This window comes from Saimiri boliviensis, chromosome 12, assembly GCF_048565385.1.
Source record: "Saimiri boliviensis isolate mSaiBol1 chromosome 12, mSaiBol1.pri, whole genome shotgun sequence".
Classification (NCBI taxonomy): Eukaryota; Metazoa; Chordata; class Mammalia; order Primates; family Cebidae; genus Saimiri; species Saimiri boliviensis.
This window is the reverse complement of record NC_133460.1, coordinates 102544652-102565528: the sequence shown is the minus strand read 5'-3', so window position 1 is coordinate 102565528 and position 20877 is coordinate 102544652. Positions and strand designations below refer to the sequence as shown.

The 20877-nt window shown below is 36.3% G+C and overlaps 1 long non-coding RNA gene across 1 annotated transcript in view; it reads right to left on the bottom strand.

Moving 5' to 3' along the window:
* The window catches only part of LOC141579926 (uncharacterized), a 206016-nt gene that overhangs the window by 60795 nt on the left and 124344 nt on the right, over positions 1-20877 (bottom strand). The gene's annotated exons all lie outside the window — the stretch shown is intronic.

Sequence of the window (20877 nt, the reverse complement as noted above, 5' to 3'; positions counted from 1 at the left end):
CAGTTTGGAAGTTTCTTACAAAACCAAACATACCCGTACTATATGATCCATCTAGCATGCTCCGTAGTATTTACCCAAATGAAAACTTATGTCCATACAGAAACCTGCACATGGATGTTTATAGCAGCTTTCTCATAACTGCCAAAACTTGGAAGAAAGCACGTCTTTCTGTAGTTGGGTGAATAAATAAACGGTGGTATGTCCAGACAATGGAATATTATTCAGCACTAAAAAGAAATGAGCTGTCAAGCAAGCCATGAGGAGACAGGGAAGAAATGTAAATGCATTTACTAGTGAAAGTAGCCAACCTGAAAAACCATACTGTAGGATTACAACTATATGACATCATGGAAAAGGCAACACTATGGAAACAATAAAAAGATCAGTGCTTGCCAGAGAGGTCGGGGAAAGCAAGAAATGAACAGGCAGAGCACAGAGGATCTGTAAGGCAGTGACACTATTCTGTATGATACCATAATGGTGCGTACACATTATTTTACAATTGGTCAAAACCTATAGAATGTGCAACACTAAGAGTGCACCCTAAGACTATGGACTTTGGGTGATAATGATATATCAATGCAGGTTCATCAATTACAACAGAGGTACCAGTGTGGTGTGAGATAGCAATAGTTGGGGAGATAAGTGTAGAGGCAGGAAGTATAAGGGCCCTTTCTGTACTATGTGCTCAATTTTGCTGGAATCCTAAAACTTCTCTAAAAATAAAGCTTATTAATTAAAACATAAAGTGCATTTTAAAAAGAGGCTTGCCAATATCATGGTTCAAATAAAATGTATTTAATAATAAAATTTTATCTAGGCATCTCTTCAAAAATTTCTTCTCCCAAAGGCAGTATTTCTGAAGAATCAGAAAAGAAGAAGAAGGAAAAAAGAAAACAATCAAACCTCCAGACATACCTGAGGATTGAGCAGACTGTACCTTTGGTACCAAGGTTTTAATGAGGTTAAAAAGAACAGAATTTGTTTGCTTTTGTCTTACAGCCCAGGTACATAAATAACCATTGACTGATGCTTGCAAAGACACGGAAATAGTGAGAGTTAATCTGACTCAGGGAGCAATCATATTAATCAGAATGGAAGAAAGATGACAAGACCAAAGAAAAAAGCACCACCTAAAATATAATCTGGAACCAATTTTTCTCTATCCTAAGACATTCACTGGCCCTTCAGTTGGAATCAAACCCTAAGTTCTTACCAGTACTGAAGAAGCCCTGTGTGAGCTGGTCCCAGGCTACCTCTCCAACCTTCCCATCCCTCTCTGTCACACCACACTGGCCTCCTGATTGTTGCTGCCTCAGGACCTTTGCATTGCCTGGAAAGTTCTCCTCTTCTTGCATGACTTTCTGTCACTTCATTCTAGTCTTTCGTCAAATGTCACTTCCCCAGAAAGCCCATCCTTGGCCACAAAACTTAAAATATCAACCTGCTTCCAACCTCTCTATTTCTCTATGCTGCTTGATGTTTCATCAAAGCATTAATCACTACCTGATCCTATTACATGTCACTTTGTTCAATTGTCCCATGTCTGTCTTCCCTGTGCTTTTTGCATATGAGCTCCTGAGGACAACCTCAGCATCTGAGCTGGGCTCAGCCTCAGCATCTTACCTTAGTATCCTCATCTCAGCATCTACAACAGTATCTGATACATGGTAGCAACTCCATAAATATTTATTGATTGAATTCTATATGTCAACTTGGTAATCACATTAAACTTATTGTTTGATTTTCTGACAATAAAAAGAAATCTCAGTTACTACAGACCTCCGTGGAACAGCTCACATGTCTCCAATGAGGAAGGCACAGGTGGCCAAGAGTGCAACCTACCTCATTTATTCCAGATCAAACACTCATAATGTAAAGAATATCACATGCTTCCTCATGGCACTGAGACATACTTTTCAAGAGGATTAGCTTATAAGAGTCAGATAATCCTCCTGGGTTGGATAAATAGATCTTGTAGAAATTCCTGGGGTGTGTTCTACAGATGGCCTTTCACTAAAATTAAATTAGCAACAAAATGAGCTTTACTTAGGGGTAAATTAAAGTTGTTTTTTTTTTTTTAACAAGCTCTTTTAAATGATCACAATCTGATAGGAAGGGTCTTTCTTAGACACAAGTGGTGTTTTGCATGCCTCATTGTAACCCCCGTACCCTTATCCTAGGGAGTGAGGCAAGGAGAGGAAGCCTGGAGTTCTCCAAGGGGTATTAGCCATGTTTGCAAAGGAAAGCAGATTTGGAATTTATATATAAAAAAAGAACCTGAGAATTCCAGGGATTTAGGAAAATGACTTTTTAAAGTTGGCATCTATAACAACATGAAACACTCAGAGGAACTTTGATGAATAAAAATATCATCCTTCCACCCCCTAACACACAGAAGCTGAGATTTTGATTATATCATATCCCAGCAGCGTTTGTCAATAGCTATCAGTGGGGTGGTGACCTAACCTAGGGCATATCCACAGAATACCAAAATTTGCTTCTTTACTACAAAAATATTGGTCCTAGAGAGGTCAGCCAAGCACCTTCTTCTCCCTCAGGTGCAGTACTGTCTCTACTGTTGACTGAATCACACAACTGTGCAAATATTTTACTTTCATATATCATCTGTAGCAAGTGTAATACTGAGATTTAAAGGTAAATAGCTAGAGAAATTGCAGTTGCATTATCAGACTGACATTCCTATCTTCGCAAATCAAATTTTGCTGTGTGCAGCCAAAAGCAAATAGTGGTTTTTAGGCACAGCCTTTTTATGGGCTCTTTCAGATCATATATACAAGGCTGTGATTTTGGTCAATAAGTAATGAGATAAAAATACATTTTGCAAGGATTATTCCCAGCTAAGGGGTTGAACTCTTTAATTTGGCATCACATTCTCTTCTCACTGGAAGGAGTTAGAACTGAACTGGGGGGAATTAACGTTCTCATGGTGATTTAGGAAAAGGAAAAGAGTAGATTTGAATTGCAATCTTAAAGCATGGTTAGCTTCTGAAAGGAACTGGGTTAAAATGTCATGTGTCTCATCTCTGCAGATGTCTCAACTGAAGTGCTCAGGCCTGGGCTGTCATTTTTCTGTGATGATGAGTGACATTTTCCAAATGTGATTGTGCAAATCAGGATGAAGAATCATTCACTGAATCAATTAATTCATTCATCCATCCATCCACCCATCCATCCACCCATCCGTCTTCTCATCCATCTATCCATCCATCCATCTATCCATTCGTCATTCACTCATCCATCCACCCACCCACCCATCCATCTATCATTTGAGACCAGCCTTGAGCCAACCTCTGTGCTAGAACTTGGGGATATAAAACATCCCCCCACTGCCCAGTTATTTATGTAAGTATCAGAATAAATGACACATGGGCACTGATGAATATTAAATAAATGCATTACACAGTTAACAGTGAAAGGATTCTCCAAGGAGAAAGGCTCAGGTTCAGTATGGAGTGAAGCAAAAGCAAAGCCACATAGGGGATTTGAGTGTGTCACTAGGGCAAGGTTTCCTTAGCACTGTCTAGAGGCTGTGCTATTTGAAATCCACAGGTACACAGAGGTATTAGTGTTCAGGCATTTCTCTTACTGAGTCACACAGGTGATTGGGGTAGTGGCACATGTAGAGAGCAAACCTGGGGAGGTTGTCAGTGGCCAAATGGCAATCATGGAGCCAGTGGCTTTATTACACATGTCCAGGGGAATGTGATGTGGTGAAAGGTTAGGCCCAGGCCACATGCTTCAAACTGGGTCAGGTACCAAGATGCTGGCAGCACATGAGTGGAGGGTGAGGGCAGGCTCAAGGTCATGTAGGCAATAAGGGCAGAGTAGTATTTAACACAAGATTGGCTGTCTCCACAATCCCTGTTTTCCACATGTATTTGGCCCTGATTAATTCAGCTAATCATCCCAGTCTATCTGTCCAAGAAGAGCTAGAAGCATCGTGTCTTGAGTGGCAATTTTGCAAACCTGATAAGTTTGTAAGCAGGAAGGTTTAGAATATTTTTAAATCTCTTTTTATATTCTAGCCCATATAAATAAGGCTTTATTTTTACCCAACTCATACATGGATTCAGGAAGTAGCCAGGTCTTCCAGCCTGAAAAGAGATTTAGAAAGCCCTCAGCACTTCTAAAGGGAGTGTGATGGAAAGATAGTTTTCTATTCTATTCTATTCTATTCTATTCTATTCTATTCTATTCTATTCTATTCTATTCTGAGTGACTGAGTACCTCATTGATTTTTCTGTTCTATTCCATTCCATTCTATTGGGAGTGACTGAGTACCTCGTTGATTCTGTTCCATTTCATTCCATTCCATTCCATTCCGTTTGGAGTGACTGAGTACCTTGTTGATTCTGTTCCATTCCATTCCATTCCATTCCATTCCATTCCATTCCATTCCATTCGGAATGACTGAGTACCTCGTTGATTCTGTTCTGTTCCATTCGATTCTATTCCATTTGGAGTGACTGAGTACCTCATTGATTCTGTTCCGTTCCGTTCCATTCCATTCCATTCCATTTGGGGTGACTGAGTACCTCGTTGATTCTGTTTGTCCCATTCCATTCCATTCCATTCCATTCCATTCCATTCCATTCCATTCCATTCCATTTGGAGTGACTGAGTACCTCGTTGATTCTGTTCTATTCCATTCCATTCATTCCATTTGGAGTGGCTGAGTACCTCGTTGATTCTGTTCCGTTCCATTCCATTCCATTCAGAGTGACTGAGTACCTCGTTGATTCTGTTGTATTCTATTCCATTCCATTCCATTCGGAGTGAATGAGTACCTAGCAGATTCTGTTCCATTCCATTCAATTCCACACCACTCCATTCCATTCCATGCCATTCGGAGTGACTGAGTACCCAGTTGATTCTGTTCCATTCCATTCCATTCCACATCATTCCATTCCACATCATTCCATTCCATTCCATTCGGAGTGACTGAGAACCTAGTTGATTCCTGGCAGAGTGGAAGTTGCACTATGATTAAGACATATTTCTGCCATCCATAGGGTAGGAAAGACATTCATCTACAGGGCATAAATACAGTGTATGGTACAGATAACAACATACAAATCTTGGTGCAAGACAGTCTGACTCCTACATCAGAAGGGAAAAGGCCAGACACTCATTTTCCCAGCCTCTGTTGAAACTAGCAACTGGCATACTGACCTAGACTCCAGTGGTCAGATTCAGTGATCCTAGATTTTTCAATTGGTGGTTCAGACAAGCAGGGACAACCAAGGATTCTTTCTGAGAAAGAAGGAAGTGGAGGCATGATGCACATACTCATTGTAGTAATGACAGTGATGTTAATGATAACAATCAGGGCCAGGGGTTAGGTTGATGGTATAAGTGATGTTATTAAGTTCCCTAAGTGAGGAAGTTCTGTGGTTTGAAATGAGGCGCATACATTACAGAGGCATATATCATCACATATCTTGGTACACACATTACACTGGGATGTAATAGTACATATTAATGATTTGAAAAACTGCCCCAAATTCCTTTAAGTGACATTTAAAAATCAGCTTTATTGAGATCTAATTGGCATGTAATAGACCACACATATTTAAGGTTTACAATGGAATAGTTTGACATATATATGCACACCTGTGAAATGATCACTACAATTAAGATAAAGACAGATCTGTAAAAGTTTCTTCAGACCTTTGATCTTCTAACAGATCAGTTGCATTTTGTAGAACTGTATGTAAATTAAATCATACAGTGCAATGGACAGAGTGAATGTTTGTGTCCCTTCCAGATTCATTTGTTGAGATACTAACCCCTTATATGATGCTATTAGGATGTGGAGCTTTTGGAAGGTGATTAATCATGAGGGTGAAGTCCTCATGAATGGGATTCTTACTCTTATAAAAGGTATCCAAGAGAGCTCTCTCTCCCTTTTAGCCATGTGGGCACACAGCTAGAATATGGCTGGCTATGAATCAGGAAGCAGGCCCTCATCAAACACTGAGTCTTCAGGCATGTTGATCTTGGGCTTTCCAGCCTCCAGAACTGTGAGAAATAAATTTCTGCTGTTTTAAGCCACTCAATCTGTGAATTCTATTATAGCACCTCAAACTGACTAAAAAACACAGTGAAGTGTCTTCTTTATTTTTCTGGTTCTTCCAGTCAGCATAATATTTGAGATTTACCCATGCCATTGAGTGTATCACTAGGTCACTCCTTTTTATTGCTGAGTAGTATTCCTTCATATGAATATACCAGTTTGTTTTACCCGCTCACATATTGACAGACACACTTGGGTTGTTTCCAGTTTTTGGTTATTACAAATAAAGCTTCTAAAAACATTTACATATACATATTTCTATGGACATATGCTTTCATTTCTCTTAGGTAAATAGGAATGGAATGGCTAAATCATATGGTAAATGTTTAATGTTTTCAGAAACTTGCAAATTGTTTTCTACATTGACAGTACCATTTTACATTCCCACCAGCAGTGTACACTCAGTCTTTACTTTAGCCATTCTAATAGGTATATAGAGGCATCTCACTGTGATTTTAATTTGTATCCCACTAATGACTATTAACACCAACATCTTTTTTTTTCAACTTTTATTTTAGATTCAAGTGGTATACTTGCAGGTTTGTTACCTGGTATATTGCATGATGCTGAGGTTTGGGGTACAAATGATTCCATCATCCAGGTACTAAGCATAGTATCAACAGTTTTTCAACCCTTGCCTCTATCCACGTCTCTCTGCTCCAGTGGTCCTCCATTTCTATTTTGCCATTTTTATGTCCCACAAGTGCCCAATGTTTAGCTCTCACTTATAAGTGAGAACATGCAGCATTTAGTTTTCCATTCCTGCATTAATTTCTTAGGATAATGGCCTCCAGCTGCATTCGTGTTGCTGCTAAGGACATGATTTCATTCTTTTTATTGCTGTGTAGTATTCCATGGTATATATGTACCACATTTTCTTTAGCCAATCCACCACTATGGGCACCTAGGTTGATTCCAGGTCTTTGCTGTTGTGAACAGTGCTGCAATAAATATGTGAGTGCATATGCCTTTTTAGTAGAATGATTTGTTTTCTTTTAGCTATATGTCCAGTAATGGAATTGCTGGGTCGAATTGTAGTTTTGTTTTAAGTTCTTTGAGAAATCTCCAAACTGCTTTCCACAGTGACTGAACTAGTTTACATTCCCACCGACAGTACATAAACATAATGTTGAACATGTTTTTATGTGTTTATTTTGGTGTATGTATCTTCTTTTGTAAAATGTCTGTCCATATTTTTTTTTGTCCTTTTCAGTTGGGTTGTTTATTTTCTCATTACACAGTTTTGAACAGTTTTTCTATATACATGTCCTTTGTCAGACATGTATTTTGCAAAGATATTCTCTGAGTCCATGGTTTGTGTTTTTATTCTCTTAATAGTGTTTTTCTAACAGCAAGAGTTTTTAATTTTGATGAAGTCCAATTTATTCATTTGTTTTTCTATGGATCATGCTTTTGATGTCATATCTGAGAACGCTGCCTAACCCAAAGTCACAAGGATTTTCTATTTTTAGAAAGTTTTACATTTGCACCAGTGATCCATTTTGAGTTAATTTTTGTAGATGGTACAAGGTAACCATTAAAATTCATTTCTTTTCTTTAATTTTTTTTTGTTGTTGTTGTTGAGACGGAATTTTGCTCTTGGTGCCCAGGCTGCAGAGCAATGGCGAGATCTCAGCTTGTTGCAACCTCCACCTCCCAGGTTCAAGCAATTCTCCTGTTTCATCCTCCCAAGTAGCTGGGATTACAGGAGCATCAAAGTTCATTTCTTTGCCTATGCATAACCAACTCTCCCAGCATTTTTGGTGAAATGGATTCTTTTCACTAAATTGCCTTTGTACTTCTATGAACACTCAGTTCTTCATATAAGTGTGAGTCCATTTCTGGACTCTATTCTGTTCCATTGATCTATCTTTATGCCAACATTCTCTTGATTGCTGTAGCCATACAGTAAGTCTTAAGATCTTTTTTTTCTAAGCTGTTTTAGTTATTCTAGGTTATTCATATTTCCATATAAACTTTAGAATAAGTTTGTTAATTTCTACCCCAAAAAGCCTACTGGGATTTAGATTGGAATTATGTTAAATCTGTAGATCAACTTGCAGAGAACTGAATTCTTAAAATTGTTGAGTGTTTGAACTCATAAGTGCTCTGTATTTTTCATAGGTATTCCATAATTTTTCTCGGTAATATTTTGTAATTTTCAATGTCAGTTCTTTCACATCTTCTGTCAGATTTATTCTTAAGTATTTCATAATGATGCTATTATAAATATTATTTTAATTTCCAGTTATTTGTGTCAAGTTGTTTAATTATAATTGCTATGGTTTGAATTATATAATTCTTCAAGTAATTATAAAGATACTATTAATTTCTGTACATTGGTCTTATGTCGTAAGGATTTACTAAAATAACTTACTAGTTTAGTAGCTTCTTACAGCATTCCATTAGATTTTCTACATAGATGATAGTGACATCTGTGAATGAAGAGTATTTTACCCTTTTCTTTATAATCTGGATATCTTTTATTTTTTTATTGTGTGATTTCATTGTCTAGAAGCTCCAGCAAAATGTTGATTAAAAGTGATGAGAGAGAACATCTTTGTCTTATTCCTAATCATAGGGCGTGATTTCCAGTTTTATGTGTCAACTTGGCTAGGTTATGGTATCCAGTTATTCAATCAAAGACTAACGTAGGTGTTGCTGTGGAGGTATTTTATAGATAAAGTTAACATCCACAAGCAGTTGACTTACGTAAAGGAGATGATCTTTGATAATATGAGTGAGACTGATACAATCCAAGTTGAAAGGTCTTAAAGAGAAAAACAAAGTTTCCAGAAGAAAGATGAAATTTTGCCTCAAGACTGTAGTAGCAGAAGCTTCTGCTCGAGTTTCCAGTCTACTGGCCTGCTCTATTCAAACTTGCTGACTCCCACAATCATATATACCAATTCCTTGAAATAAATTCCTGTAGATACATATCTACTGTATACCTATATGATATATAGATACCTATATATCAAGATACCTGGCTACAGATATAGAAAATATAGTTATAGATATCTTCAACCAGTTCTATTTTTCTGGAGAACCCTAACTGATTCAGTCTTTTATCATTAAGTATAGTATCAGTTGTAGGTTTACTCAGATGCCTTTTAATCAGAGAAAATGCCCTCTATTTCTAGTTAGCTGAGACTGCTTGATAAGGAATAAATATTGGATTTGGTCAAATGCTTTTACTGCATGTATTGAAATAACCAGATGGTTTTCTTTTCAAATTTGTCATATGATGAATTATAGTGATTGATTTCCAGTGTCAAACCAGTCTCACATGGTAATCATGAGGTGGTATCTTTTTAATATTATTGGATTCAATTTGATAACATTTTGTTTAGAATTTCTGCATATAAGCTTATGAAAGAGACTGGTCTGTAGTGTTCTTTTTTTGTCTTTTTTTATTGCATTTTAGGTTTTGGGGTACATGTGAAGAACATGCAAGATTGTTGCATAGGTGTAGTTTTCTTATAGTGTCTTTGGGTTGGTATGAGAGTAATGCTGGTCTCATAGTCGGAAGGCATTACATTTTTTATAATATTCTTGAAGAATTTTTATAGCATTAGTATTATTTATTCTTTTTTTTATTGCATTTTAGGTTTTGGGGTACATGTGATGAACATGCAAGATTGTTGCATAGGTACACACATGGCAGTGTGGTTTGCTGCCTTCTGTCCCCTCACCTGTATCTGTCATTTCTCCCCATGTTATCTCTTCCCACCTCCCCAACCCCCCGCTCCTCCCCCATTTCCCCTCAACGGGCCCCAGTGTGTAGTGCTCCCCTCCGTGTGTCCATGTGTTTTCATTGTTCAACACCCGCCTATGAGTGAGAATATACGGTGTTTGATTTTCTGCTCTTGTATCAGTTTGCTGAGAATGATGGTTTCCAGGTTCATCCATGTCCCTACAAAGGACGTGAACTCATCGTTTTTGATGGCTGCGTAATATTCCATGGTGTATATGTACCACATTTTCCCTATCCAGTCTATCATCGTTGGGCAGTTGGGTTGGTTCCAGGTCTTTGCTATTGTAAACAGTGCTGCAATGAACATTCGTGTGCACGTGTCCTTGTAGTAGAATGATTTATAATCCTTTGGATATATACCCAGTAATGGGATTGCTGGGTCAAATGGGATTTCTATTTTTAGGTCCTTGAGGAATCACCACACTGTCTTCCACAATGGTTGAATTAATTTACATTCCCACCAACAGTGTAAAAGTGTTCCTATTTCTCCACATCCTCTCCAGCATCTGTTGTTTCCCGATTTTTTAATGATCACCATTCTAACTGGTGTGAGATGGTATCTCAATGTGGTTTTGATTTGCATTTCTCTGATGACCAGTGATGATGAGCATTTTTTCATATGTTTGTTGGCCTCCTGTATGTCTTCTTTTGTAAAGTATCTGTTCATATCCTTTGCCCATTTTTGAATGGGCTTGTTTGTTTTTTTCTTGTAGATCTGCTTTAGTTCTTTGTAAATTCTGGATATCAGCCCCTTGTCAGATGGGTAGGCTGCAAAAATTTTTTCCCATTCTGTTGGTTGCCGATTCACTCTACTGACTGTTTCTTTTGTCATGCAGAAGCTGTGGAGTTTGATTAGGTCCCATTTGTCTATTTTGGCTTTTGTTGCCATTGCTTTTGGCGTTTTGGTCATGAAGTCCTTGCCTACACCTATGTCCTGAATGGTTTTGCCTAGATTTTCTTCTAAGGTTTTTATGGTATTAGGTCTGATGTTTAAGTCTTTAATCCATCTGGAGTTAATTTTGGTGTAAGGTGTCAGGAAGGGGTCCTGTTTCTGCTTTCTGCACATGGCTAGCCAGTTTTCCCAACACCATTTATTAAACAGGGAGTACTTTCCCCGTTGCTTGTTTTTGTCAGGTTTGTCGAAGATCAGATGGTTGTGGGTATGCTGTATTTCCTCTGAGGCCTCTGTTCTGTTCCATTGGTCTATATCTCTGTTTTGGTACCAGTACCATGCTGTTTTGATTACTGTAGCCTTGTAGTATAGCTTGAAGTCTGGTAGTGTGATGCCTCCTGCTTTGTTCTTTTTGCTTAGAATTGACTTCGCTATGCGGGCCCTCTTTTGGTTCCATATGAAGTTTAAGGTGTTTTTTTTTCCAGTTCTGTGAAGAAGGTCATTGGCAGCTTGATGGGAATAGCGTTGAATCTGTAAATTACTTTGGGCAGTATGGTCATTTTCACGATGTTGATTCTTCCTAACCATGAACATGGAATGTTTCTCCATCTGTTTGTATCCTCTCTTATTCATTGAGCAATGGCTTGTAGTTCTCCTTGAAGAGGTCCTTTACGTTCCTTGTTAGTTGTATTCCGAGGTACTTTATTCTCTTTGTAGCAATTGTGAATGGCAGTTCGTTCTTGATTTGGCTCTCTTGAAGTCTGTTACTGGTGTATAGGAATGCTTGTGATTTTTGCACGTTGATTTTGTATCCTGAGACTTTGCTGAAGTTGTTTATCAGTTTCAGGAGATTTTGGGCTGAGATGATGGGGTCTTCCAGATATACAATCATGTCATCTGCAAATAGAGACAATTTGATTTCCTCCTTTCCAATTTGAATACCCTTTATTTCTTTTTCTTGCCTGATTGCTCTGGCTAGAACTTCCAGTACTATATTGAATAGGAGTGGTGAGAGAGGGCATCCTTGTCTAGTGCCAGATTTCAAAGGGAGTGCTTCCAGTTTTTGCCCATTCAGTATGATATTGGCTGTTGGTTTGTCGTAAATAGCTTTTATTGTTTTGAGATACGTTCCGTCAATACCTAGTTTATTGAGGGTTTTTAGCATAAAGTGTTGTTGAATTTTGTTGAAAGCCTTCTGTGCATCAATTGAGATAATCATGTGGTTTTTGTCTTTGGTTCTGTTTATGTGGTGAATTACGTTTATGGACTTGCGTATGTTGAACCAGCCTTGCATCCCCGGGATGAATCCTACTTGATCATGGTGGATGAGCTTTTTGATATGCTGTTGCAATCGGTTTGCCAGTATTTTATTGAAGATTTTTGCATCTATGTTCATCATGGATATTGGCCTGAAATTTTCTTTTCTTGTTGAGTCTCTGCCGGGTTTTGGTATCAGGATGATGTTTGTCTCGTAAAATGATTTGGGAAGGATTCCCTCTTTTTGGATTGTCTGGAATAGTTTCAGAAGGAATGGTATCAGCTCCTCTTTGTATGTGTGGTAGAATTCAGCTGTGAACCCATCTGGACCTGGGCTTTTTTTGGGTGGTAGGCTCTTTATTGCTGCCTCGACTTCAGACCATGTTATTGGTCTATTCAGGGTTTCGGCTTCTTCCAGGTTTAGGCTTGGGAGGATGCAGGTGTCCAGGAATTTATTTATTCTTTAATAAAAAAAATCCACCATTGAAGCCAGTCAAGCCTGAAGTTTTCCTTGTAGGAAGGTTTTTAGCTACAAATTCAACTTCTTTAGTAAGTATAGGGCTACACAGATGATCTTTCTTAAGTGAACTTTGATAGTTAATATTCTTCAAAGAATGTATTCACTTCATTTAAGCTGTGACATTTATTGGCACAAAATTGTTCATATTATTCCCTTACTATTCTTTTAATATCTGTAGATACTGTAGTGATGTCACCTCTCTCACACCTGACATTGGTAGTTTGTGGTTTCTCTCTTTTTTGCTGATCAGTCTGGCTAGAGATTTTTCAGTCTTATTGATCCTCTCAAATGTCTAATATTTGTTTTATTAATTGTCTCAATATTTTTTCTGTTTTTTTCCATCTATTTCTGCTCTGACCTTCCTCATTTCCTTTCTTCTCATTATTATGGGTTTAATTTGCTCTTCCTTTTCTAGTTTCTTGAGTGGAATGTGAAGTCACTGATTTAAGATCTTTCTGTTTTTCTAATATAAGTATTTGTGCTGTTGATTATTATAGTTTTTTGGTTAATTTGTGTTTGTTAATTTTTGCTGTTAATTGTTACAGTTTTACAGTATTGTTTTTGTGTGCTTCAGGCAGGCTATAGTAAAGCTGGCTTTTACTAGTCCATAAAAGTTAATTCTGTTCTTCCCAACTGTATGTTCAGTAATGTCTCATTGGTAGCTTGAAATTGACCCATGCTGGGAATATTTACACTGCAGAAATTGGCAAACACTGCATATTAGGGCTTTTTGTTGTTTTTTGTTTGTGTTTTTCTTGCAAGTCAGTTTACCAGCACACCACTGTAGTTAGTTCTCCCTCATAAATATTTTTGTACATTATTGTTTACTATTCACATACCATAAACTTTATAATATTTTTATTTAAGATTTTTTGGCATTGTATTCAAACTAAACTTAATTGGGAAAAATTCACATCTTCCATGACATTCAATCTCTTCATTCTGATAAAATATTCATAACTATTGACATACATCCTCAAAAATGGTTGATAGTTTTCTTTGTATGGGTCACCTAAATTTTATGGACTACACTAGTAATAGTTTTCTAGACTGAGATTGTGATAAAGTTGCAAAATGACTGACTCAAAAAGAGAATGAGAAAAAATATACAGATGTCCTTACAGAGTTGGGTTCCATGCTCATCTTGTGCTGACAACACTGACTCATCTAAATTCAAAGGAGCAAACAAGAAGCAATGTCTGGAATGCTCTTTCTCAAAAAAGTGGACCAAGAGATAGAAAACTGGTCTTATTAGGCAAAACCAAAGGATCTTGATGCTTTGTCCTGAAGAGGAGAAGGCTAAAGTATAATCTGATTAAAAATACAGAAACTGTTCCAAAAATATTCTAAGAAGTTTATCCAAGAATGAGCATTTGCTGGAAACAGTGAAGAAGAAATTCCTGCAATAGTTAGAGTTAAAGGAATGGACTTCTCAGATTCTGCTAATTCTGACGGGGTAAGAGTTCAATTCTCTTTGATTATGGTGAATAAACAAGAAGAAGCTGACTTACATCAAAGTAAAAGATTCAGTTCAGTGTAGGGAGAATTCCAACTCTCTTCAGGCAAAAACAAATGGAGAACCAACAAAAGCAAGCACCAAAACACTGGAAAGGGGTTGAAGGAGGCTGGGTGCTCTCCCGCTCTGTAGACTGTTTAGCAGTTCTTTTGGGCTCAGATCAGTGGCGGAAAACTGGAAGGTGATGGTCTTAGTTTGACAACATTTTATTCATCTGCCAAGGTATTATTAGAAAACAAAATGATGCCTGTATGTCTTAAGTGCCTGGGGGAGGGGTACATTCTCCCATTTGCCATCCACCTGCTGTCTACTGCCTAAAATCTTTTGGCTACAGGGCCTGCTATAGTCATTTCTATTACCTGGCTGGCTCTAGGGGCAGACACATTTGAAGCCTCTGGCTTAAGCATTTGGTGTTCTCAATTTTATGTATTAAAACCCAAATTCAGTCTTACAGTTATAAAATTCTAAACATAGGATTTTAACCTGAAAGTTATTACCACACCTTGGACTTTTAGTCTCTTTTTGATATTTGTTAACATGAGTTCATGCTCATAATGATGATTCAAAAGTAGCATCTAGCAGTAGGTAAGGCTTTCTGGCCCAGCTGAAAGTGGTAACATTTCCACCTTCAGAGATGAGTTTGCTAAACCATTATCTTGGTTGATTATGCCATTAAGTATTGAATGGTGAGGCCTCTACATCAATAGTGAATAAACATTAATTTACATATTCTTAAAATATATTTCTTTAAAAACCCCAAATAAATAAAGCAAAAAGATATTTAAAAATACATTTCTAGAAAATAAGTTTTGTTTTCTACATATGAAGAAGTCTGGAGCCATTTTGATCATCACATTAAGAAATGGATAAATATGAGTTCTAAAAGTTCAAATGCTATGAAGGCAGAAAATGGACTTCTAAAAATCCATCCTGATCATTTAGTAAATCACAATTATTGAATTTCTGACCATGGTTTCTGATCTTTTGCATCCAAGAGTAATGCAAATGAAAAGAAAAATAGCATAGAACTGAGAACAGCAATTCCCCAGAGGTCTGTGTCAGAGGTTCGATCTACTTGGCAGGTTTCTTGTCTTTCTTGCCCTTATCTTCTTAGCTTCAACTTGGAATGAGAAAGTAAGGAGAGAAGAGGCCTAATGAAGAGCAAATGTCACACCCTCAACATGGCTTTAATATTTACTATATTAGAAACAATATAAACTGAGGTTAAAGAAACTGTTTTATTTTCTTTAGATGGAGCAGCAGAATTCCACACACAGTGTTTTGAAATCCAGAGCCTCCTAAATAAGAGTTTAAAGTTATTTCTTAGTACTAGTTTAAGGAGTTTTGGATAGGGTCATATTTTGAACATATGTATAAGACAGCATTCCATAATTGATTTATTAACATATGAGGTCATGTTTATGATTTCTTTCTGAAATATTTAAAAGCAAACTGTAACTGTATAATCCTATAAAATCTATTCATCATAAACCTGCTTCAAAAGTTCATAAAAAGCACAAAAAGAGCCAGCATATTGTATTTAGTTACGGTTGAAGTTTGTACTCCAAAGGATAAATGAATACGATTTGTATTTGCTATGGATTGGGCTGTGTTTTATTCACATTGTATTACATCTCAGGAGAGAGTTTGCTAAATAAGTCCAAATGGCACAGATTCAGAAATCCAGAAAAATGCAAACATTACAATTTTTTTTCATGGTGGACAAGACAGGAATGATTAAGAAATCCTTTAGAAAATATTACATTTTCAAATGTTTTCAAAAAGCCACAGAATTCCTAAAAGCTAAATCTCTCTTCCCATTTCATTCATCTGTAACTCTCCTGTCATTGCATGTGATATTTAAAAATATAATGTGCATACTTTGGTCTGCTAAACCCTTTTAATTTAGGTTTCATGCATCCTTTATATTCAGATACATTATTTGTCATCTCCTGCTGATCCTAATGGTTACCAGAGAAAACTAAGACCCTATGTTAGCTCAAGATAGGGCAGGCTATTCCTCCAAAAAAAGTATGTGTTAATAGCATACTTCTCTTATTGAGGGTCCCTGGAAGAGGTGACATACTGAATCAAATTTACTCTAAGTTGTAAACTTTATTAGATCTCTGAGAAAAGTTTTTCACTGGAGGAAATGGCAGAGATCTGGCACTTCTAAGAGCCTTTACAAGGAGAAGGAGAAAATTTGTAGGGAAAGGGGTAAAAGATCTAGAAAGGAGAGCCTTGGGGTATCAAAAACAAACAACCTATTTTACAGATTTCCTGAGATGACTTAGGAAAGTAAAGGAAGGTAAAGAAAATGACTTTATCTGAGCACAACTAAGTGTGGGGACAGTGCTATTCCACGATGGTCCTGTTTAATCTTCAGAGGCTATTGTTTTATTTCATTAATATGAAAACATAATTTTTAAGTGGATAAAATCATGGCATTTATATAAATATACACTTGTCAAAGGTTTATTTAACTCATTAGTTAATAAGAAAACCAGTCAGATGTAACAGATACAGGAAGAATCCTTTGAACAGGCACATACAAAAGCAATCAAGGATGTTGAAGTAAATTTGCTGATGGATATAAAACTGGTCAATAACCACATGGTAATAACCAATTGTATCTCATCCAGGATAAAGATCATTTGTATCTGTATGGACAAGAATCACCAGCATCATTATTAGTTTCCTCTAATTTATGAGCTGTAAAATAGCTCAAACACCACAAAAGGTATAGACCCTTAAAAAAATCAGATAACTTCACTAGAGGATCTGTTCCAACCAGGATTCTCAATCTCATTTTAGTCTATCTATCTATCTATCTATCTATCTATCTATCTATCTATCTATCTATCTATTTTTTTTTTTTTACAGTGGAAGGCTGTTTTGTGCATTATAAGGTTTTGCACACCAGCCTCCTCTCCTATCCATAGATTCCACGAACAATCCAAAGTGTGACAACCAAAAATGTCAACAGAAATTGTCAAATATCCCCTAGAAGGAAAATCACCCAGAGTCGAGACATTGGTTCAAATAATGTTCAGTATTCCATTGAAAGGACACAAATAAACTCTGCCCATTTCCAAGTCTTCTACAGTTTTTCCAGGCAGAATGAGATTCAGAAAAGTTAAGTACCTTGGCCAAGATTCCAGAGGTGGTAGAATTGACTTCAAAACTATTTTCAATGCCAGAGCATATTTATTTTCATTCTACCATTCTGAAAATAGTACTTAATGACATGTAGCTCCTTACATGAAATGTTCTCCTACTACTTATAATGTAAATAATCATATTTCTTGCTCTTGCCATTAGAACAATTTTTGCTTGGTGTCACTATTAGGAGGAACACAAATCTAACTCTAAAGGTCTAGAAAACTAATATCTTGCAACAATCTTGCATGTTCTTCACATGTACCCCAAAATCCAAAATGTAATAAAAAATCAATTAATTAATTAATTAAAAAAAAGGATAATATCTTCACTGAAGTCTCTTGAAGAAAGGAAGAAATTAGAATTTCTTCACAAAATAAATTGCAAAACCTAAAAAAAAAAAAAAAAAACCTGTAGGCATCTCCATGCTGAAAGTAGCCCCACTTATCTTTGTAGTTGCTCCCCTAATATCTCTTTGGACTCCCTGAAACTCCTGCTTTTCTCACATGCTCTAGTCACATGTTCCACAGAGAAGCTATGCCCTTACATAAATCAATCTAGTCTCTATTTTTCAATTCATCTTTCTGTTTCTTATTCCAAAGGAATAAAAAAGAGTGTAGCTATAGATCTTCACATTTTTATATTTTTTATCCTAATGCAAAAGTAAAGAATTCTTATTTTTAAATGAGAAGTCCAATAACATATCTGAGGATCTCTCTACTGAAAGAATTTAGATGCAGTGACACTCCAGGAGCAATAAGCCCTCCTAGCACCCAGATCTTGGTCCCTAAGTACCAAATCCCTAAGTAGCAAGATCTCCACTAAAATAAACCAGGGCTCTTTAGAGAAATGTATTGGGGTAGAGAAGGAACAGACAGGATGAATCTAAAAGTTCTCAAAAAATAATGGGAACATGTAAAAAAAATACAGGAGCCAACTAAAAAAGTTTCTGTTGCCAAATCTGGGAGAAATTGAGCGGCAGAAAGAAGAGCGACAGTTGTGAATCACAGCACAAAGAATCTGTGAGTCTATAGTGATGCTCAAAACAAAATGAAAAACAAAAACCTTAGGGTTATAGAAAGAATGGGGGAAGAGAAAGATTTTCTTAACCAAAGAATGCCAACCAATAATGTAGAAGGAATAACAGAGTGATACGATAGTACCTACAGTTTGTTTGCATGATTTCAATTTAGAGAATTCCTCAATTAGCTATATGTATATATTTACAAGTCTCTCTCTCATCCACTTGTCTATGTATCTGCATACATTTGGATTTCATATAAGAATGTTTAGATTCCCCAGCTGAAATAAAATTGAAAATTACTAGTATACTGCTTTTTGTATCTCCTTTATATGTTTGCCTAGACTTCATTTTCTAGGTTTAAAATTTTTAATTTTTAAATTACAATTTAATTTAAAAATTTTAATTGTTAAATTTGTTAACAATTATATTATGTTGAAATGAATATTTCTATCTGTAACTGTGTATATTTCTACCATTTCCTCCAGATAAATGCTGAGAAGTAGAATGGCTGACTCAAAGGACAGAAACAGTTCTGGAATTTTGGTACAGATTTTCCAGAAAACCCATGTATGAGTATTACCCTCCAGCAGTGGGCTTGCATGACTGATTTATGAATACTAACAGTCATGCTAATTTCCAGTTTCCAGGTCCCTGCACTATGCCCTGCAGTTTCTCGACATCCCTCATATAGTCTTCCCAGCAACACTCTGCAAGATTGGTAATATTTTCCATACAAACAAGGGACCTGAAGCTCTGAGGTTCAGTTACCCAGAGTCAGAAAGCAAGGAACAAGGCATGCTGAACTTTGAATGCATTTTACAGACCTCTAGAGTCTATGTTTTTTCCACTTGGCCAAGCTATTTTCCACAATGTGCTGAAAATAGGGTCTCATTTCCAGTGACTTGTCTCTCCATTTTTAAATTTCCACAAACTACAACCTGCCCTTTACTCAGGAGAGGGCATAACCTGTTCTCTCATCCTATTTTCTTTGGTACCTGGATTGGATCCCATTCCCCAGAAGGCTGGCTAAGCCTGCCCCGACATGTCATTCAGGAGTAGTGTGAACAGGACACATGCACACACACACACACACACACATGCACACACACACACACACACACACACACACACACATCCCCTGATACCTCCAAGTCGAATCCAAAATTATGTGATTCTTTCTCTCCATTCCACCTTTGTTATCTCTTTTTATCCACAGTAAGGACTTTGGTTCCCAAACACATCAGATTATTTATTTATATTCTCAGATCTACAATACAATATTTTAGAATCATATCAAAACTCCTTTCAAGCAACAAAACTACTGAGTCAAATTGAATTCTTTGCAATTCTTTTATGTCCTTAGCCTATATACCACTGAAGGTGGACAGTCAGACAAACATGCTCAAAGCTTACTTAGATTCATTCCTTTTATTTTTAACCTTCTGTGGTTATGTTAACAATTTTATACACAAATGAATTTGTTTCCATTTGTATTAACATTTAGGGTCCTCCCCATCTTTTCTAAGTTTGAATATATAAAACATAAACATGATTTAAAAGTCAAAACTATATACTGATAGAAATCTTACTTCCTTTCTTTCCCTTCTACTGTGTTCCCACCCAACTCTTGTAATTAGCCAACTGGATTCGCTTCTTGCTCATGCTTCCTGCAATTTTTTTGGAAAAAACAAATAGCACTATATACATATATTTTTTTCTTTTTCATCGTGCTGTTTTTTTACTTAACAATATATCCTGAAATTATCTATCAGTTCATAGAAACCTTCTTTCTTCTTTAATTTTTTTAACATTTGCATACTGCTCCCCTGGGTGGCTGTATCATCCTTTATTGAATGATTCCGCTATGCATTGGCAATAAGACTATGTCCAATAATTTACTATTATAAATAACAACTTGGAATAACTTTCTGCATAATTTTTTATGTTCCTAGAAGTATATCTTCAGAGTAAATTGCTACAAGTTAGATTTCTGGGCAAATAGGTAAATGCATATGTAGTTAGACATTGCTGACTAGTAATGTTTAAGAGTGCCAATTTCCTCAAAGCTTCATCAAGAATATGTTGTCAAATTTTTAACATTTTGCCTATCAGATTCATAAAAAATTGTATCTCTGCAATTTTAACTGGCTTTTTTTTCTAATAGTAAGTGAAATTAAATGCCTTTTAATATGTAAGGGTCATTTGTATATACATTTACATATATTGTGTATATGTATATACACTTAAATTTTTTGTGTGTGAATTCTCTATCTCTTTTGCCCATTTTTCTGTCAGGCTTTTTTTCCCCTCTTATAGTTTATGAGTTTTTAAAAATATATGTGATATTAACTCTTTGTGTGTGATATATGTTGCAACTCTTTTATTCCAGTTTAACAATTGGGTTTTTACTTGTATTCTTTTTGGAATCTTTTTAAAAAAATTCAATATTTTCTTTGTTACATCTAGATTTTGAGTCATAGTTAGAAAAATTCTCCCCCATATCCAACTTATATAATGAAATTCACCTGTGTATTATTCTAGGACATATATGGTTTTATGTTTTATATTTAAATCTCTCACTCATTTGGAGTTTACTTTTGTGTACAGTGTGAAGGAAGAGAAGATTTTACATTAATTTTGAGACGTCCAGTT